Source organism: Myiozetetes cayanensis, unplaced genomic scaffold (genome assembly GCF_022539395.1).
Source record: "Myiozetetes cayanensis isolate MyiCay16 unplaced genomic scaffold, myiCay2020 scf24, whole genome shotgun sequence".
Classification (NCBI taxonomy): Eukaryota; Metazoa; Chordata; class Aves; order Passeriformes; family Tyrannidae; genus Myiozetetes; species Myiozetetes cayanensis.
The window spans coordinates 1,774,439-1,796,092 of NW_026087456.1; positions in this window are offsets into that span (position 1 = coordinate 1,774,439).

Consider the following 21,654-nt stretch of genomic DNA (forward strand, 5'->3'; position numbering starts at 1 on the left):
CATGTGTCACCTAAAACTGTGTAAAGTAGCTGCACAGCTGTAATAAAGGGTCCTGGTATCCTAAAGACTTGTTGTTCCCCTCCCGACCACGACAGAAGAGAGTCAGGGTTAAAACAATGGAAAGAAAAGATTAAGAATCCTGCACCGACTACAGATCACAGAATTAGAGTGGTGAATGAGGGTTTGGAGACACTGTGGCTGGCAGTGGATGCCTGAAGGAAGCTGTGATACAGGAAGCCTGTGCTGGAACAGGCTCCTGGCAGGGACCTGTGGTCCCTTGGAGAGAAGAGCCCACGCTGGAGCAGGTATGCTGCCAGGAGGACCCACACTGGAGCAGTGAGTGAAGAACTGCAACCTGTGGGGAGGACTCACACTGGAGTTCATGGAAGGCTGTCTCCTGTGGGAGAAATCTCACACTGCAGCAGAGGAAGAGTGGGAGGAGTCCTCCCCTTGAGGAGGAAGGATCAGCCTATACAACATGTGGTGAACTAACTGCAGCTCCCATTCTCCCACCCCTGTGCCACTGGGGAGAAGCAAGAGAAAATGGCAAATGGAAGAAGGGGGAATGGGGGGAAGGTATTTCAAGATTTTTCATTATCCTACTGTGATTTGATTGGTAATAAATTAATCTAATTTCCCCAAGTGGAGTCTGTTTTGTTCCTGACAGTAATTCATGAGTTACCTCTCCCTGCCCTCATCTCAACCCATGAGTTTTTTTGTTGTATTTATTTCCCCTGTTCATTTGAGGAGGAAAGTGATAGAGCAGCTTTGGTGGGCACCTGACATCCACAAAATGCAGCAAACCACAAGGAAGCATTTTAATCTGATATTTACTGTCAGCACAGTAGACATGAATAAGTTCTGGAAATTGTGGAGGCCAATTTCTTATCTCAGGAGACAACTTAGGTGCTCAGTGATCTAATGTTCACTGCAAAGGTAAGGGAGAGCAGATTGATTATGTGGAGGCTGAAATTAAATGACTGTCATATGGTGTCACATGATGCAGTTCACAATTTTAGGAAATGAAAAAGAAGCAAGAGCAGCAGGATGGGGACAATTCACTTAAAATTTTTTCGATGCTGTCTTGAGGATTTAAACTGGGATAGCACCCTCTCACTTCAATCTGCTGCACAGAAGTGTTCTCTTCCAACTACCCATCAGTACAATTTTTACTTAACACTATGGCCCTCTGAGAGTGATTAGAGTGGAAAGTGAAGAAAAGGTGATTACAGGAGAAGGCTTAGCAGAAGGCAAGGGAAGCATTAAGGTCTCTTTTAGAATCTGGAAAGGAAACCAAATGAATCATGCAGAAACAGACACAAATAAAATATGACTGAGTATAAAAGTTAAGGCTAGTATAGCTATGTGAGGATAACCAGAAGTCAAAGAAACACTACAAAGGAAAATGAGAAAAAGACTTATTAAAACAGCCAGGAGAGCTCACGTAGATACATGAGAAATTAGAAGAAGACAAAAGAGATGCAGTTTTACTGCTTAATATGAAGCGGTATAGTAAACAAGAGAAACAGAAGACAAGCTGGAGTACTGAAAGGCAGGTGAGGGAACATTTATGTGAGTTGAATGAATTAAAGTAATAAAGCAAGGTCAGTTCCTTAGTTTACCACCGAATATTTAAGAAAATGGCCTAAGATTTTATTGTGAGATGCATAATTCAGTTATATTTCACAGGAGTGCTGTATTAATGTATTGGCAGTATTACTGAAATCTTGTCCATCTTTGTAACAATTTGAATGACAGGTTGTATTTTTGAGCACTTCAGTTTTAAGAAAGAGAAAGACAAAGAAGATAAATATGCTACCTAAGTTTAGGTATTCTTTTCTTCTGTAATTGCTTAACTCTCTTTCCACATTAGGTTACACCTAGGCATTGGTAAGACTTGTTACCAAAATAAATATTTCCCTTTTTGTACCTAAAGTGGACACTACTGGTGTTGCAGGCTGCTGTCTAGCACCCATCAAAACTGACTGCAGGGTCAGAAAATGTGAGCTGTTTACAGAATTTGAACGCTTTAAAAGAGAAAGAAGGGGCAGATGAGTCTTCTCATATGCAAATATTTACTTCTGGCTCCACAAGACTTAGGATACAACAAAATAGGTTTGATTTGTAGGGGAGACAATTTATGTTACAAATCAGGGAAAACCTTTCTGCTAAAAGGGATAATTAAGCAGGAGGAAAGAGCTTCCCTAGGGAAGGTATGAAATCTTACCTTTAATAAGATCTTTTCAAAACAAACATCTGTCAGAGGTAGTCTGAGTCTATCTAATCACGGTTCAGTGGAGGATAGACTGTGTCAGTCTTCAGAGTAGTTCCAGTCTTACTCCTGTGACATCATGGAGGATTTTTCTCCCTGACTGCACAAAAACATCAGTGAGCCCCAAGCTGTAATTAAAACATCTGCTGAACAAATCTCAACTCACAGGAGGCACACAATTAATGCTATCAATGTGCCAGTCGCCTTCCACTTCAAACTTCTCCTGAGAAGAGTTTCTTTTTACAACACTTTAGTTATCAATCACTAATTTCTAATAATACTTTAATTGGTTTAATATTTGCCCACTAATATTATAATCACATCTTGCCCTTTGGCAAATAAGTCATATGAAAGAACAGTTATCCTCAAATAGTTCTGTCATTCTGACCCAGTTATTTTGATTCTTCACTGTCTTTACTTAGTATCTACACAAAAGGGATTTTCATACAAATGTAATCCATTTCTATTGTAATGCAAAAATTAATTTGTTTGACACTCAGTTCCAGTTTCCTGGCTTAGTGTCTAATAGTTATGTGCCCACCATCTCTGAATCTGCTGTTATTTGATTGCTGTTAGTTTTCATTTTGCTCTGTCTACAGAGGTAAAATATCTGATGCTTCATGAATTAGGCACTGAGGGATTAATTTCTTCTTGCCTCACAGACTGCTCATGTTTTCTTTGATCAGAAGAACAATGAAATGGTTTATATTTTTATAAAACATACAAAAGTAACATTTTAAAATGGTACAGAGTCAGTCCCACAATTTACACCAGCAATTTTCAATAAAAGATTACTATGAAAGTAATGAGAAAAGTGGTCTTATATCATTGCTGTAGAGTGTGATGTTTCTGTGAAAATATACTCTAAAAAAATATGTTTCACCATATTTGCATGTTTAAAGAAGGCATTCTATCCTAAGGGAAAAAGTACATGATTTTCAGTATGTTTGATCATTTAGATCATTCCATTGGAAAGTTTTTTGCCTTGACAGTGGAATAGTTAAGCATACTGAGAAAAAGAGAGAAAGGAAAGAAAAAAAGGAAAGGGAAGAAGGAAAGGGATGAAATGAGGAAAGGAAAAGGAAGAAAAGAGAAAGAAAGGGAAGCTTCTTCCCAGTTCAGAAAAGTACTGGGCTATTATAAGGATGATTCTTATCTCATCAGAGTCAATATTCCGGCATTGAATCTTCCTACGTGATAATCATCATCATCCATTAATTAAGGATGGGTTTTCAAATTAGTTATATTGGTATAACAATGGGGAGATTCATACTGACTTCTGTGGGATCAGAACTAAGTCAACAATGAGCTCCTGTGTAAATATATTTCTAATTGAGAAAGATTAAGAGCTCGTAATGCAGTGTTACTGTATGTGTCTAATACAATATTTGTATTATTTCTAATAGAATATTTGCCAATATTTGAACCCCTGCCCCCCAAAAAATAATCAAAAGAATTTAAATAGGTGCTACTTATCAGCTGTTGAATAAGATCTTGGAAATACTCTATTCTTCAGTTGCCAAGTGGAAATATTATATATTTTTTTTTTTATTACCAACTTAATAAATTACTTACCTTAATATTTCCCACTATTATCAAGAGCATTGCACATTGTGGATTTTTCTTCCCCATGAAGATTGCAGTTTTTAGAAACAGATTATGGAAGACAGGTAGGACAGGAGAACTAAGTCTAACATGAATCATGAATGTGGACTGTCATAACTTCATTAATAACTACTATGTTACATTCTGCCAATATATGACTCTGAAACTGAGAATAAGTGTTGGCAATCACACTGTCATCTTGCAGGTTTGTGGCAACTTAAAAGTTTATTGTCTATAGAGATACAGCAAAGAAAATGTTCTCATGACTCTTATGATCTCTGAGTGCTGCTCACAGGCCTATCAGACCCCAACATGACTTCAGTATTACTGAAGTTGTTCTCCAGAACACTTCTGCCAGTCAGTTTGTGGGTTATATTTCTCCAGAATATATCATGTCTTTCCTGTTAAAATAAATGAAATTAAGCTTTCTCCTGCAGTTGAATGCATTTACCTCTCTCTCCCGATTGTTGTGAAATACTTGGTAAAATATTCAAGAAACTGTTCCTGTGGTCAAACATCGCTTTGTTTTCTAACCCCATTGTCCTAATTGTGTTGGCAGTGATATTTTACATCTACTTGCAAACATCCACAACCAGTGAGTATGTGAAAATGAGAGTCGCATTTTTTCTGTTGGCACCAGCAGCTTTCAGTAAAAATATTTTTACATCCAAGCAATCTCTTGGACAAATGTATTTTTTGCATTGTGCCAGGGAATGCAAATTGCATTATGTGATGCTCATAAAATGTTTAATGAGCTGGTAAAAGACTTTTCACTATGTATATCACTTTTTGGAAGGGAAGAAGAACCTCAGCATCCTATATTTGGCAAAGTAGATATGTGATGATCTGCCTGAAAAATATTTGTATTATTTTCCATAGTAGTCATTGTATCAAAACATCACAAAATGCTTGGAGAATATATACCTTTGCAAGGAAGAAACTGCCTGGAAACTCCCTTTTTATGCTTTTAATAGAAGGCTATAAAAATAATAGTAGTTCAAAAGGGCTGAGTTTGTTTTTTTTCCTTCTACTAATATTTATTTGCCAAAATTCTGTTTCTTTCATGTAGCATAATAGACCACTATTTGCAGCAAGAGTGAAATAGATCTTATAAAACAACACAGGGTCAGGTTTCTTTTCCTCATTTACAAGCATTTTTCTCTGGTAATGAACATGTAACCTGGAGTTCACCAAGAATTTCACATAGTGACTACTTGGAACAGCTGGAGAATGGCACAGGTATGTCAAAGGGGTTTTTAAAAGATCAAATAAGGGCATCCATTCTACCTAAACTACTTGATGTTATGAGTTGGAACCTTCAGTGCCTGTCTTCACTTTTAGTTCCTCACTGTGGAGTCTTAACTCCCACTTTTGGCAAAATCACTACAGTTTTTAACTACCGTCATGACTAAAAGTGAGACATCCAGCAAAACAAAATCATAAAGAACACTGTGGGTTTTAAAAACATTAGAAAATCTTTCATCATTTTATCTATTTTTTTTCCCAAAGAAGTTAAAGGCAGCACATGAGGCATTTTTTGGTGTAAATGTATCCACGTGCGCTTCTCAAAATTAAATTATTTAATGTTAAACTTTACAACTTACAAACAGAAAAGGATATCAAATTAGTATGCTGTATGTTTATCCTGAGCTGACAGGGAATTTGTTTTGCTTTAGTAAAGCTCCCCATGTCAATTGTATGTGTCAAAGTATATAAATACAGAAGTGTTAGTTGTGTTCTAAGTGTATTTTCTGTCGTATATTTGTACTGGAGAGAATAGACATCAGTGTTTGTTTAGAAACATGCAAGTTTGATGTTTATTGCACTTTCCTCCTTAAAAATGTCTTTGAATGTCACTTTCAGTTCAAAGAAAGGAATTTCTAAGCTTTTACATCTGAGAACAACTTGCTTCATATGATCAAAAAGACATATTTATATACTTTGATTTAGTTGTCCTTTCAATATTAGCAATGTAAGAGATCATTCAAGAACTGTAAGCAAGTTTTGCATATGCAAATATTCTTTTATGGAGGGAATAAGACTTTAAAAAAATCTTAATCATTTAGAAGACATTGAAGTTTTTTATTGCACTTTTATTTGCACTGGCTGCTATATAAAAGCTGTTAATTGTAGATCTTTTGATAATTCTGATAAGAATGTAAATTTAGGGGAGCACGATAAACGATGAATTATTAATGAAAGAAAAAGCTGAGCATTCCAAAATTTATGAAAAATTCTGGTTTAAAGAAAGTGAAGCAAATGCAATAAAATGAGATATTAATAAGTGTCAAAAGTAGCTTAGGACAAACTTTGCCCCTGGAAGCATAAGGAAATCTCCTGTTGAGCTCAGTGATGCATGTGAGGGCAAAATTTGACTTAATGTTCCCAAAATGTGGAAAAAAAAAAAAAATGAGAAAGGGCATTAACTTTACTAACCTACAAGGCTGTCACTCTGCTCACCTTTTTTACTTGTGATGAGCAAGCTCCGAGAACAAAACTTCCTGCTCTGTCCTATTTATTTCAATGAGATTTTTCATCCTTCTTTTGTTCAGGGATTATTATACTGGATGGTGTACATATTTGAGATTATTTAACTATTTGAAACTACCTCCTTATGTAGCAGAAACTTATTCAACATTTGTTGTCTGAGTACAAGTAGTTTGTTCATGAAAGATGTAGTAATTTATTTCTGGGGTGGTTTTTTTGTTGTTTTGGGTTTTTTTTAGGTTTGATGAGTCTACAATAATAAAAGATCCAAAAAACTGATGGGAAAGATGATTCTAAATTTAAAACTATCTGCAATGCTGAGTGGAGAAAAAAAATTTAGTCAGTGGGAGTTGAGTAAATATCTGAAAGGTCAGACAGCTTACCTCATCCTTTCAGAAAAAAAAACAAACAAACAAACAAACAAAACAAGTTTCCAATGATTTACAAAATCTGAAACTCTGAAAGTAGAACAGGAATAAATACCTGTATAGCAGAAAGGCAAAATCTATATAGGATGTGGGGTTTAATTCACTTTGAAATTGAGTTTCAACTAGATTCAACCCTTCCTGATTTTGAGGGAGCCTGTATTCACAGAGGGCTCAATAGTCTGCCTGCATAGCCTGTTCAAGGGTGAGGAGCCCTCTTTTGTTGTTCCTGTTAAGGGAATTTCACTTTCGTAAGAGAAATTATATACACTTAGCCAGAGAGACACTAACAGAGGATGGGTAAGACTATATTCACATACTGAAATAATTTTGAGTTAAATTTTATTCTGTTATTTTGTTTACAAACACCAGGCTTCATATCACAAGATATTCCTGTACTTGTATCCACATCAAGGGGGCAGGGAGGAAAAAGGATAGAATAAAATCTGAGTAACAATTCTAAAATGATAAAGTAAGAAAAGTGAAAAGTATCATATTTAGGCATGGAGAAGGGTTATAGACCTTAATATCAATAAAAAATTGTCTGAAATTTTGAACAAGTAAGTAGGAACATCAGAAGTAAGAGTCCAGAGATACTAAACTTGTTAGCTTTTGTGCATATGACACATGATATGAATTCAGTTACCTACCTCCTCTCATTGCCTGAGTTACCTGAACATCACAGGGGAGTGGTGAGACCTCATCACATAGGAGCATCTCTGCAGTTTGAAGATGTCCCAACCTGCTGAATTCAGGAAAGTACTTCAAACAGCAGAGAGGCCCAAGTCTGCTCACCTCTGTTGAATCAGCAGTTCAAAATCTACAGTGCCTATTATACATGCAAACAAAACAAAAGGCTGGAGCAGAAAGGAAAGAGAAGGAAGCCGAATACACTGGTTGTCTCTTTTATAGGTTTTTAAGATATTGAAAAGAAAAGAAGGAAGAAAGAAAAGACGCAAAAAAAAATTAGACAAAGAAAATCAATACTTCATATGCAAGTTATAGGTTAAATACTTCATAAATAAGTAGAGTTGCTGGGAACCTGACTTTTACTTACATGATTTTTAAAAGTTTTCAGATAGTCAATTGATAGCACAGTTTGTATTCCAAAGACCTGTGAGAGGAGTGTTATGGAATAAATACTCTGAGTCTTACTATTCTGAGTCAATATTCTCATTACTAACACACTTCCTTCACAAATTTTTTTCTTCTTGTTTTGAAATAATGTACAGTGCTAAAATATTTTCTTGTAAAAAAAAAAAAAGAAATTGATGAATCAAAAAAATGTCTACCCTTTCAAAATTAAAAAAAAAAAAACGCATGAGAAGAGAGAGAATTCTATGAGGCATTTAACAAATTGCTACATTGAAAGATAGATTGCTTACAAATTAATTTGTCATTAGTAATCCTGCATCTCAGGTAGCAAATCCTACATTACTATTCTAGAAATTACTGCTCCATTACAGATGTTACTAAAGTGTTGGTTTTATTTTACTATTGTGGTAGTTTTGTATTATTCTTTATCATCATGGGATTTCATACTAATGGCAGGAAAAACTGAACAAATTACCTCTACTAACTTAATGTTGACTCAGCTATAAATATTTCCTATATATTGTGAGTGTTGTAGCTCACTGGTAATTTTTATAAAGTATTTCATGTAGTGTTGTGTGTTTAAGATGAAGATATGTTGTTTCCTTGACATTTCCCTTGCTCATCTTCAGTCTGGAACTGGCCTATTTTTTAAAAGATAAATCATAAGACTAATTTCCTGTCCTGTTACAACATATCAGTATTTGCTGTTCTTAGAAGTATAGCTTTTCTTTATATTAGTTCAAGCTAAGGCAGCTTCCACGTGGTCCTTACATTTTTTTCTCTCCTTGTTTAAATGCTGTGTAAGTGACATGCAAGCCAATAAAGTTTGCAATTATATTAGCAGTGTGGTTGACTGGTTGAGACTTAGTGAAGCTGAATTTAATTTTTAAACATCTGAAATATGTATGACCATCACAACAATTCAATAGAGCTTTAGATCACGGGCGTAGATTTAATAAAGCAAAATGATGGCCATATATAAAGACGTACTATTTTATTGATGAAGCTGATGCAATAACTTGTGCTATACTGCACAAATTATCATTTTCATTTCTATTGATTTCATCTTCTCCTATTAAAAATCTCAAATGGATGCTATTTCTTTATTCTACTTAAACCTGACAAACCCAAAGAAGGCTTTACTTCTGATACAGTAAATGCAACCATTAAAAGTGACAAAGAAATGACATTTTGATTTAAAAAGAAAAAAACAATAATTCGGGTTAAATTGCAGTTATAAAGAGTAGCCTCACTTCTTATTCTCCTTCTTTAAAAATTTCACAGTGTCTTACCTACTTTACATGGCTACTATTAAATATTGTCAGTTGTTTGCACCATCTAAATACGTGTAATACATTCGTGTCATCAGGACAAAATATTTCCAGGATAATCTATTCCAAAACCAAAAATGAAGAAATTTAGGTTTCTTAAGGTATAATTATATGTGATTAGGCAAATCTAATTACTAGTATACTATAAAGGAAAAATCTTGTTTCATAATAAATGTTATACTTTTATATATATATATATATATGTAGGTGAAATTCTTGCTGCTAGAAAATATCTAGGTAATATTTTTTCCCTATAACACAAGGAAAATATCTTCCACCTCCTTAGTTGGTACTTCTTCACTCTTGAGGCAGCAAAAAAATCTTTTCCCAAAGGATAGTTTAAAAGTCAATGTTAATGAATTAAAAGATAGTCAACTTCTTGGTTGAAGACCAACACAAATTGACTAAAATTTTCCACCACCTGTTCATTTTTCTTTATTAAATGATTATAATGGACTCCCTCCAACTCCCCCCAAAATAGTGTCTGTATCAGAAATATCATCATAGCTGGCATCGATTGTCACGGGTTTGGCAGTTCCAGGGGTAAGTTAACTGGCATGAAAACTATCTATCACTTCATACAGAGAAAAGTTACCTTAAAGTTAGAGTTTATTAATATTGGCAGAAGGTCTGGTGAGTGCATCTCGGTTTGCTGACTCTACTTCTGTCGACAGAAGGAAAACAAACCCTCTCTTCCCCCAGGTATGTGAGCCTGAAAGCACTCAGTAGTCACTATATTGCTCACAAAGGGAAACAAATCATTTAGAGTTGTTTCTGTCCAAGCAGTAGCTGTAATTCTTGCCCAGAATTCTTTAGATTATCCCAAATGTTCCCATAAACATCTGTGGGTTTGTAATTGCTAGTGCTTTTCCAAGGACCTTGATTGGAGACTGAATGAATAAAATGAAGTGTTTGAACTACACTACTGCCCATAAATATAGTATCTTAGATATAGCCTATGTTGCCTTTGTTAGGAAATATCTGTCAGGGAGAACAGTAAAGCTGTCTCTCAATAAAAATAGCTAATGGATGTTTGTTTAAAATGGCATCTGCACAGGGTAAACCCAAGCCATAAAATAAACTGTAAAAATAAGATAACTGGGCATCCACCATTTAAACAAATAGATTACAAGTAAGGAGAAACAAGAGGACCAAATATTTAATAAGTGTACAAGAGGAGATACATCTAGTTCTAGGAAAAAAAATCAGTAATAAATGAAAAAAATTAAATAACTAGGAACCAAGAAAACTCAGCGTTGTTTTTCCTAATAGTTTTATTTCTTGAACAGTATAGGGACAATTTACCCTTTTCTCATGATTTCATGTATTCATTCTATTGAGAACTAGAAGAGTCTGTTCAGAGGTAGGAGATAATATGAAACAACCAGGCTTTATAGATCTTCTTGGTGAATGGTAGTGGACACTAATTAAGGCACAATGTATAAATCAGAGAGTCCTTAATTATGAAACTAGAGTAGTCACAATGATCACTTCAGAAGTACTGAATATCATGGACCAGAAGATTCCTCCTTATGTTTTATTTCTCAGGCAGATCTTTTGGAAGAAAAAGTCAAATTTTTATTATAAATTTTAAAAAAATTAAAATACAGTAATAGAAATTCTAGTTCAGGCCGAGAGGAACAGTTTTAATGGGTGATTATTAGAGGTTTTACAATTAATTAAGTTTTGGATTGGAAATGAAAACAAAAATTGAATCCAAACCAAAAGTGATCAGTTTAATCTTAGAACAAAACATATGCTGTTTCTGTATCTTCATTGAAGAAATGGAGGCTGAAAGCTGCCAGATATGTATAATCTGTATTTTGGTCCTTGGCTAAAAAATAACCCTGGGGACTGATTTCAACCTTTTTATTACTGCTCATCCAGCAGCCAGATCATAGCAGCAAGGAGGAGGAGAGGATAAAGATTTTCTCTTGGTCCTTCCTTGTCCTTTTGTCTTGTTCTTCTTTTCTGTCCTTAGGCTGGTTTCAATTCCTTTTTTTGTCTCTATCAATTGTGCATTGTTGGGGTCCTCTCCTAAGTCTTGAACAATTTCTCGTAAACACCCTAACAACTCTCATGTGGTGGGTGTGTATCCAAACCAAAATGAGCACAATATGTCCCAACCAAGCAGTCAGGAGGGATAGGGATCAATTCCATCAAAGAACATTCCTTTTTTCAGGTCCAAACTCTGTGACATACCAGCTAGATGTGTGGGAGAGTTCTTGTCTTATCTGGTGTCATGGATTTTAGTCCTCTGTAGTTTCATTTTTTTCAGAGAGAATGTAACTGTCTGCTAGAGTTCCAAATAAAACTCAATAACCTACAATAAATGTGTACTCTTAGAGTTGTCATGAGCTTCTTTTACCTTACTAATTTTTTAAATAACGCCAACTAGTAATTCTGTTAAATTTCAGATGCATTCTAACATAAAAAGAAAATTCAATTTAAGTATTTTTTAGGAGACACTGCAGAAAACTGTCATGAAAGGGGAAAAGAAGAGAAAATTGAATAGAAGAAAATTGACCAAGGAAAATTCAGTGGGCAAATCAAATGTAGAGCCAAAATTAAAAGTCTGAATGAAAACTGTGGAAACCTGGCTGGGAAGTTTCTGCAGTCCTGTGAACCAGAAGACATGTCTAGCCCTGAATTAAGTAAAATCAAATTACAGGAAAAAAACCAACCTTGTAACAAGCTTTGCTCATTCCTTTTCTTTCTGTGATTTTAGAATATGTGAGTTTGGAAATGCTGAATTAAACTGAGTTTTGTTTTAAAATCTTTTAGTCACCACATGTCACTGTATTAACCAAACTATCTACAGTTCTTCTTTTATTTCCTTTTTTTTCCCTTTTTTTTTAATTTTAAATCTGTATTCCTAGCACTTAGAGATATTTTTATGCAAAAGTGTCCCAGTTCAACACTCTTTCTGTACTGACTTGGTTAAGGCACCCTGGGGGAACTTTTTAGTCGAGAAAAAGAAAGCTGATAAAGGATACTATCAAGACTTACAAAATTGGGAAGATGGTAAATGGAGAACTGATGTTCCCCGAATTTCACAGAACTAAAACTAGAGGGCAATCACTGAAACTGCTAAGAAAAATGATTACATTAGACAAGAAAACCATTTTTTCTCAGTGGGCAGTAAACTTCTGCAATTTGTGACCACAGCATGTTGCAGAGTAAACACGATCAGTAGATTTGAGGCAGGGTTAGACATGGATAGGTATTAGCAGGAGCAGGCAAGCTTGTATCATTTATGTCCCTAATTCAGCATGAATTCTAAGGGATAAAGCGGAAACGGATTGCATACAGAGGCCTCCCTAAACAGCTTCTCTCTTCTCTCTCTCTCTAAAGCAGATCGATGACCTTAATCTCTTTTCAAAAATAAACTTTGGAATGTAAATAATTCATCAATTTACCTGGATTTCTCACCAAACACACAGCCAAACCTCAAATACAAGATTTCTGGTGTTTTATGGGTCTAAAGGGAAACCAGAAAACAAAATAAGACAAAGGAAGAAACATTCAAATGTTTTTTTCTACGTTTCTTCCAGACATTACTGGAAATGACAGGAATGAGAAACAGGACCTGCAAATAACTGACTTAGGCTTTCAACTAACATGATAAAATATTTAGCTAATTCAGTTTTCTTTTATTCTAGATTACTTGCAGTCTAGATTCTATTCTGTCATTGTCCAAAAACTTGGAGGAAATTTATAACTAAGTTTGTTTTATTTTGTTAGTTGTTTTAACATTTAAGTTGGCATTAAAGAGGCACCCCCGCAGACACATGAAATGCTCTGCCAACTAAGAATAGAATTACAGAGTCAGTAACCCTGCAAACCTCCCAAATCTCAGTCTGTGTCTACTTGTAGTTTCAAAAAATTGATAATTTGTTTTAGATTTTTCTTTTTTTCCTGGTCGTTTAGCAATATATAAGAGAAACTAGATAGGTAATATATCAGAATGGTAAGTCAAGATTTGAAGATTATATTCCTCTGCAGTGATTTCCAAGGAAAAATAATCACAAATCTTAAAGCTCTTCAGTGCTACTTGGTTTTCTTAGACCAAGTCCCTCACAATGCAAAGTTAAATTCCTGAGAGCTTCCTGAGAATGCACAGAAGGGATATACACCTATTTACAGATGGATCCATTGTGTTTGTCATTAAAAATTACTTTTAAAATTGCTTTAAGATGAAAGAAACGTTTAGACAATATTAATTCTCCATTTCTAGAAGAAGATTGCAAATTTGTATTTTTATGGTTTTACAGGGGGAAGTTTATGTAATATGATAGATACTTTGCTCAGGTTTATATCATATAATAATGAAAACATATGTAACTTGCGTATTCTTTTTTAATAAAAATAGATCACTGTTAGTGTTATTTGACAAAATCTTTTTACAGAGACAAGGCTGAATCATTCTTATAGGCAGAAGAAAAAAGTATGCCACATGTGTAAATTTTATCTTGTACTTAATGTTTGCTCTTATTAGGCAAGTTGTCCAGAAAGGGTCTTAGATTGTCACTTCCTCACATGTTTTATCCTCTCTCTATCTCATGGATTTATTGGTGTTTGTGTTACTTCAGCTGTAACCTGCACAGTGCTGTCAATTGTGACTCAATAAATCAGTACAGCAAACAGCAGACCTGTGAAAAAGAGTGCAGATGTAGAAAGAAGTGAAACAAATGGGAGAGAAAATGGTGATTTCGTGTTTGCCCATGATTTTTCTCTATAGATTTAGAGTGTATTACTGAGGGTGAGAATTTGGGAGTATTTTAAAACATATTATTTACATAATTCTCTTTCAGAAATTTACATTTTCATTTGACACCATCATAGCAGAGGCTGAGATGCTGCATTGTTACTAGAAATCTTCTAAATATCTTCTAAATTTGTATAGAACTTTTTTTTTATGTTCTTATTATTTATTATTCTGAGTCTCTGGCAGAGAATGAGTTTTAGAATATTTATATCATCTTAAAAAGCTGAAATTAAACTCAGTACATTGTTGCTTAATTTGGCATTATATCACAGTGTTTACATTTGCATGAAAAATAGAAAGCAGCATCACAGATGAAAGCATAGAAACCATGATTCTGGTAAGTAAAGTCATCTCATATAGATGATGACAATAGAGCATGCATCTTAAAGGTATGAGTGCTGTAAATTGTACATTTTTTACATTTTTTACATTGTAAATTGTAAATTTTTAAAAGACGGAAGAAGGAAAATGTTGGAGAATTCTTTACTATCTCATAATTTTATGATATTAGACTTAGCATTTGCTGTCTAAAAACCTCAATTTTAAGTGACTCTTCTCCTAAACTGAGTTAGTTACATCCAACATTTTTACAAGTACTTTATCTTTCAGTGTTATGCAAAGCTCTATATGTAAATACAATGATATAATTAGAAAAACATATATTTGCGGAAAAGCAAATGCTACTTCCAGGTTTGTTGCAAGTTTCTAGTCTAGATTGTTACTTTGTAATTATTACTAGTGGTATTTCTTTTAGAATCTTTGACTGTTGTTTCAAATCGTAATTAAGAACAAGTGTATCAGTATATTTCAGATTGCATACAAAACAGTGTTCAGGACATTACAAAAAAATCTCCACTTTCTTGGGACCCTCTGAAAGCAGACACAGAATTTTTAAAGAATGCTTTGAGACACAGAGTCTCCAGCATGTACTTTCATATTTAAGCTCCTAAGCTATTGTAAAAAAATCTATTTTTAGTGGTTTTAAAGGAAAACATAAGAGAAAAAATAATCTGGAGCTTGCATGATGATTTCTAGCCCTCTGGCAAATGAATTAATGAATTAATATGTCTTTTGTTCACCGTGTTTTGTTTGGTTTCCTTGCTCTTAATTAAATACTTCACATCACCACTGTGAAGTAGAAAGTGAATTATTTTAATAGTATCACAATAAGAGATTAACAAAGTCCAGTTGATATTTTATCTCCTACCCTTGTTTACTATCATATTACAACTCACAACATTAAATTTTTCTCCTCTGGAAATGCTAGAAATGCTTTTCAGCTGTGAGTTTTGCTGAAGATGCAGGAGTTGTAAACCACCTGGAACATTTTTCCTATGTTCTTATGCCTCCTGTAAGCTTTCTCTGGAAGGCCTGAAAAAAACAGTTCTGAAATGTTTAGACTAACTTATTTATTCAGTGCTTAGGTATGTCATGTGTCTCCCTCCAGATATAAAGTAGAGGGAAAATTAAGCATGTAGTCTATAAGATATTTCAAGAAGTCTTCTCTTACCCCTCATAGCCATTGGAAGTTTCAACAGTAAAATAAGTAGAATTATAATTAGATGCAAGGCATACAACACTGTTAGATAAGGTGGTTTATTTCTGCTTGTTTTAAGTGGACAAAATTTGAAACATTTCTCTAGTCCACTGACAACAGTGGGAGTGGTGCAAGACAAGCAAACTGAGTTTTGGCTGAACTCATTCATCACAACATAACAGTAAAATAATTTGAATGGTAAGTTTAAAATAAACAATAAATTGTAAACTTATAGCAAAAAGCAAAATATATTAAATGTATGAATATACATTAAGTAACATTACAGTCATATAGCTGATTTAAAGGTCATAGAGCATTATTGGGCAATTTCTGCACAAAGCTCATAGTTCTTGTTCAGCTGCAGCGTCTTTTTAGACAGAATGAAGAACTATTAGAGACTATTGAAATGTTTGCTGTTTTGCTAAGGGAAAGTTTTGTAGCATAGAACACTTCAGCACTGAAAGAATTGAATAATTCTCTTTGCCAGGATTGCAGGGTCCCATTGAACAACTCATACCACCACATCTTGAGATACATCAACAACAGGTGATCTGTAAAAGACTCCAAATGTTGGTCTTCTCTTTTTCTTTCTGATTTAAGAGGGTTTTTTCATTACCTGAAACTCTACGATTTCAGTTTTCATTGAGTAAGTGGCATTTATTGCTACAGACATACTAGTAATTCAGGTAGCAAGCTGTTCATGGACTTGAAAGCAACTCAGTTTTGTTTCTAGGTTGCTGACATGTCTCTCTCTCTTCTAGATGTAATGGCAAAATATTTGACACTCAAGAGAAATTGATAAACTATATGTATCTCATTTACTAGAAGTCATAAATTAGATGCACAGGAAAATAAACAGGGACATTGTTCCCCCAAACCTTCAAAACCCTAAACTCCCTGTTCCAGTAATTTTTTTTAAAGTCAGTTCAAACATTGCAAGACTTTTCTGGAGGTAGTAAGAGAAAAAATAACTTTTTTTATTTAATTCAACATTGTCATCGGTAGAATATGGTTAAATAATGAGAGAATTATTTATGAGAGAATAATTGTCTATAAGTATGATAGAGCATTTTCCTCAAACTGATACTGTGTTATACTCACATACAACTAGATAAGTGTGTGGTGCTTTTCCAAGAAGCAAAGAAGGACAGTCTTGAAAGTTGCTTTTAATCCTTTTCTGTTTTTCTCCAAGCTGCTGGCACCAGAAGATATGATTGAAACCTTGTTTATTGATAGGCAAATCAGCTACAATAAATGTCTAATTTACTTTATTTTTTGTTGTAAATTAGGTGGTATTCATTCATGCACAAGTTTCCTCATATCTATTTTTTAATTACAATTATGAAATTCTGAAATGCTACTGAGGTATCACAGCTGAGACTGGAATAGCCCAAAATCTGACTTTTCAGTCCTCTGTCCACAGTCAAGTTAGTTCAGGGATGTAGAATTCTTTATGGTGTTAAACTGTGTTTTTGTCACAAATCCACTTGGCTCTCTTACTGGACTATCAGGTTGTGTGGATTTACTCTCTCAATTCAATGTGAAGGTTTGAGAATCTCTGGCGTTTGATAGTGGCTGTGATTGCTCTTTGAAATTTATATTGAAAATATGTCTGCCACATACTTGCTTGTGACAATCACTGTTAACAAGAAATTCCCTAATCATTGGAGAACCAGAGGAAAAGAATCAGTGCTAGTAAGGCTTGTGTAGTGCATCACTTATATTTCTGATGCTTGTAGCAGGAGAGCTGCCACCTAGACTCCTGTGGGCTTCAGAAATGTGCTCAAAAAATGAAGTTCCTTCCCTGTAGTTCTTCGTGCATCTATGCAGAAAACTTTTCCACCAAAGATATTCCTGCATTTCTCTCACAGGACTAAGAAATCATTTTGTTATATCAAACTTTGTCAGACTGTATCTGTAAATTTTCTGTGTTGGGAAAATAAATTGTAAGTGTAGCCACCATTAACATCCACAAATTTAGCAGTAGAGAACACTTTACTACCTGAACAGAATATATCAGTTCTCAACTGGTTCCTTCACTGGTTCTACAAAACACCCTCACTCCTAGAATTTCTTTCCAACCACTGCTCACATGATGTTTGCGTTGACCTGTGGTGTTGTAGAGAAGGAAGGGTGCTGCTGATTCCCTGTTGTGTCTGCACCACGTGTGGATATTTATAAATGTTTGCAGGCATTTGGTCATTGCATTAGTGCAGCATTGTTATCTTTGGCTTCTTATTTATGCTAATATTTTGACCAGAATTTTTGTACTTGTACGATTTCAAATGAATCAGCTAAGGGGCACTGCTGATGCAATACATTTGTTATGATACTTTTAGAGGAGTTACTAGTCAATAAGTCACAGTTACTAGTCAACAACTCATAGACTACAGTTAGCAGCCTTGGTGCAAATGGAGTTATAAAGTTTTTTGAAAGCCCAGAGCATATCCAGTTCTGCAAGTCCTCCTTTGGTTTCATAAACTACATGCAGCTAGCAAATCAAGTCTGTCTGAAAAGATACCTAAAAGACATAGCAGATGAGAAAAGATGAGAAGTGAGTACTTTGGGTAAAACATTAAAGATACAGCAGAGAAATTGTTATTAATTTGAAGGCTAACCTGTTGCTCCTTGCATGCTGTATAGCTTAATACTGACATTCAGTGACAGGAGTGGCTAACATTAATTTGGCTAGTTACTGAGCAACACCAGAGAGTACTACATTCCTACCTAGCAGTGGAACAATGAGTTTCTAAGAGTTAATTTAAGCTCTTCCTCAGGGGTAGCAAATCAACCCAGCCATGAGCCGTATTTCTTAGAAACTAGACATCATCTTCTTAGAGAGATGTAATTGGGGGAGCACTTGGAAATGGCACTTGGAAATCTTCAAGTGCATGCAAGATAGTAAGAGAAGGCTTTCAAATGGCAGCTGAAAAGTGAGTGTGAATGAAGTTGAGGAACGGTAAAGCAGCTGCTCTTTCTTTATTTTTTTTTTTTCCAGTCAGTTTTGGGAGGAAGGTGAGATTTAGGTTGCTGATGGATCTGTTTCTTGGTGGCTGCTGTACATTGACTGTCTCATTCCTTGTCTCCCGGATGTGAAAATAATAATTTGCCAGTTCTGTGATAAGGAAGTGAGACAAGAACCAGTTGAATAGAGGAGATAAAGATGTGTTAATTTTTGCTGATGGTCAGGTACATGGTTGATGTTCTCTGGGATGCCAGAGTTGTTTTCTTGCAAGTTTGTTTGCTGCTGTTTGGATTTGTTTTCTCTCTTAATTCTTTGCCCTTTGCTAGAATTCAAATGTTTATTCTGAAGCTAAGTGTTGCTTACTTCTTGTCCAGGCCCCTGAAAGAGAGAGAGAAAAATGTGAGGATTCAAGGCAGTACCATTTAGATGTTTCAAAATTTAGTAAGTAGAAAGATCTACAGACTTCTCTGTGTCTTCCACCTTCCTATTCTCAATCCTCTTGCACAGACAGTCTGTGATTAATAGATACTACTTTACATTCACTTATGTTTTTTCTTGTGTATTGTTTTTGAGAAAGAAGGTGAGGGCAGATGTAGCTAAATAATTTAAGCAAATGGATATTTGTAAGAATACTTGGTGATTGTTAGGAAATCTGTAAAGTTCTTTCTAACGATTCATGTTTTTTGGAGGGTATTAAGCTTTTATTTTTTTTGAGCATGTATTCCATGAAAGAATTTTAAACACCCCAGTCCGCTGATGAATTTTTAAATTATTATTAAAACCTACCTTTTCTGGGTCCCACGGCTGTGGACAATAATCATCCTGGAATGCCACTGATTTTTGCATGTTACTGTGGGTTATAAATAGAATATGTACAGCAGGGCGAGGGGAAAATATTTTAGAAAGATGCTGTTTCTAGCACCTTTAATAACTTGGCAACAACATCAAAGATAATGAAAAATAAAGTTGTGATTGTATCAGGAATGTATTTCAAACAAAAGACTTTGTGTTTTGCTTCTTATTTCCTTCCCTGTCTTTTCTCTGGCTTTCCACTTTCCAGTTATCTGTTGGAGTGCTATAAGCTATATTAGCTCAGAACCATGCAATCAAAAGTGGTTTGATCAAATTAATTGTTGTTTTAACATAATTAATATTCACTAAATAGAGCCACAACTGAGGGATTAAGATAAAAATGCCTTGCATGCTCTTGTGTCTATAGGAGATTGGTAATTTATGCCTCTTGCAATCATGTGGTTTTCTTCAAACTGGGAGTTACTGGGAAACATACAGTGCATTTTAATTCTGCTGGTACCAATTCACATACTTTATAAGTTTTTTTTTTCTTTTTTTTATACTTTTAATCTTTTTATTTTAAATATGTTGCTGGATTTATTCACTTGACTTGCTTTTTATCAAACAGATTTGAGGGGTGTCAGGGATAGAGTAGATAAAAAAGGAGGGGAGAGTTACTAGTATATATGAGAAAGCTGTATTCTCTCTTTAATTATTTTTTCTAGAATATACCTACTGTTGGCTAACTAACCTTTAGGTAAGGCATGACTTAACTATTGTGAAACATGTCAAAACAATGTTATGAAAAATTCTGAGTAAATTTTAAATACAATTAAACAAATCTTTCAGCAAATGTACTTCAGTTGTGAGTTCTGTGAGGAAAGACAAAAATAATCACTTCTTTGTGAAATTCTGTATTTCTTTCCAATAAAGTTTTGTGATTTAACCCCAGCCAAGAACCAAGACCCACACAGCTTCTCACTCTCTCCCCCACCAGTAGGATCAGGGAGAGAATCTGAAGGGTAAAAGCTGGAAAACTCATGTGTTGAGATAAAGGCAGTTTAATAGGGAAAGCAAGAGCCACACACACAAAGAAAGCAAAATAAGGAATTAATTCTGTGCTTCCCATGGGCAGGCAGCTGTTCAGCCATCTCCAGGAGAGCGGGGCCCCATCACATGTAATGATTACTTGCAAAGACAAACACCATCATTCCAAATGTTCCTCCTTTCCACCTGCTTCCCCCCACTTTATATACTGAGCATGATGCCGTATGATCTGGAATATCCCTTTGGTCAGTTGGGTCACCTGTCCCAGCTGTGTCTCCTCCCAACCATCCCTGCACCCCTGACTTCCTCACCAGCGTGTCAGTGTGAAAAGCAGAAAGGGCCTTGGCTCTGTGTGAGCCCTGCTCAGCAATAACAAAAACATCTCTGTGTTATCAACCCCGTACTCAGCACAAATCCAAAACACAGAGCCACAGCAGCCACTGTGAAGAAAGTTAACTCCACCCCAGCCAAAATCAGCAGAGAAGTCCACACTGTCATTTGATTTGCTTGCACATTATGTTTGGTTTTATGTAAATAGAGTGTATTTGCAGATCTGATCTGAAATATTCCATCATGCATGTTTCACTCATGCATGAGAATAAACCCTACATTAAATAAAACCTTGCAGCAAAGGAACACTATGAAATATAGGATGAATTTCATAAATAGCTGTTTGTTTTCTGCATAAATAAAATTATTTATTTCTAATGTTCTCTTGCATCACTCCAGAAGCAACTTGTTAAAATTCTGAGGATATGTTGTTTGTTTGGGTTTTTTGGTTTGTTTGTTTGGGGTTTTTTTAACTTGTTTTTGAGTCTATCTACCAGGCATTGCGATCTTATTTTGGCTAAATGAAAGCCTCCCATTCATTTCTGAGAAGCAGAATGAACTTCTAGGTGGACTAGATTATACCTAAATAAAAAGTATCCTTAAAAAAAAAAAGAAAAAAGTATAAATAAACCAGAAACAACATCCCTTTCTTTCTCTACAAGGTCAATTGCTTAATCCTTTTCCTCAGACTATACAAATTCATCAGTGCCCAGTGGGCCTGCCTGTCATTGCCCTCAACCGTACACAGTCACTTAGCTGGTACAGAATAAGTGAAAAGACATGTAAAATGCTATTTAAATCAGAATGGTCTTCTTTTACATCAGTTCTATAATGGCATAAATGACTACATAAATTACAGCAGAAAGTGAGATTTTTTTCATCATGACACTTGAAGCAAGGTAGACTCGCAGAATAAATTCAGTAGTTCCTTTCCAATTTTGTTTGCTTGTAAAAAAGACTTGAGTTTTTCAGAAGAAACAGTAATCTGAAGTGTTAGAAC